The following is a 785-nucleotide window of genomic DNA, read 5'->3' as shown; positions in this document are numbered from 1 at the left end:
GGCTTTGGAGATGGTGGTCGTGTTGGTTGGCTAATGGCTTCGGAGACCGGCACGTGCTATTGGCCAGCTGCCTTTGCGAGCCAGCAAGTCCCATTGGCCGGAGAGTCTTGGAGACCGACACGTGCTGGTTGGCCAACTGGCTTTGGAGACCACCGTGTGTTGGTTGCCAAACCAAATTAAGGAAGACATCGATACGTGCCGATTGGCCAGCTGGCTTTGGAGACCAGCACGTGCTGATTGGCCAACCAGATTAAGACGTCGGCACGTACCAATTGGCCAGCCAGCTTTGGAGACCGGCTGATTGGCCAGTCAACTTTGGAGATCTTCACGCACCGGTTGGCTGGCCGGCTTTGAGGGCTGGAGCAGGAGACGGAAGCTGTCGGACGTGGTGGAGCCGTGGGACTGGGGTCAACACACGCACGCACACGCAGACCCCTGCATGATAACACACCTCCACACGTCCACGTGTCCACGACACACATCCGCAACATATGTCCACGCCACACGCCCACACATCCATGACACACGTCCACATGTCCACAACATATGTCTGTCCACACATCCACGACATGTCCAACGTCCATGACACATGTTCGTGACACATATCTGCACATCCACGACATATGTCCACGACACACGTCCATGACACGTCTGCACGTCCATGACATAAGTTCACACATCCATGATACATGTCCACACGTCCATGACAAATGTCCACATGTCCATCACACACATCCACAACACGTCCACAGGTCCATGACACAGGTCCACAACACACGTCTGCA

This window comes from Haliaeetus leucocephalus, unplaced genomic scaffold (assembly GCF_000737465.1).
Source record: "Haliaeetus leucocephalus isolate CR32 unplaced genomic scaffold, Haliaeetus_leucocephalus-4.0 Scaffold354, whole genome shotgun sequence".
NCBI lineage: Eukaryota > Metazoa > Chordata > Aves > Accipitriformes > Accipitridae > Haliaeetus > Haliaeetus leucocephalus.
Note: the sequence above shows the minus strand (reverse complement) of the source record.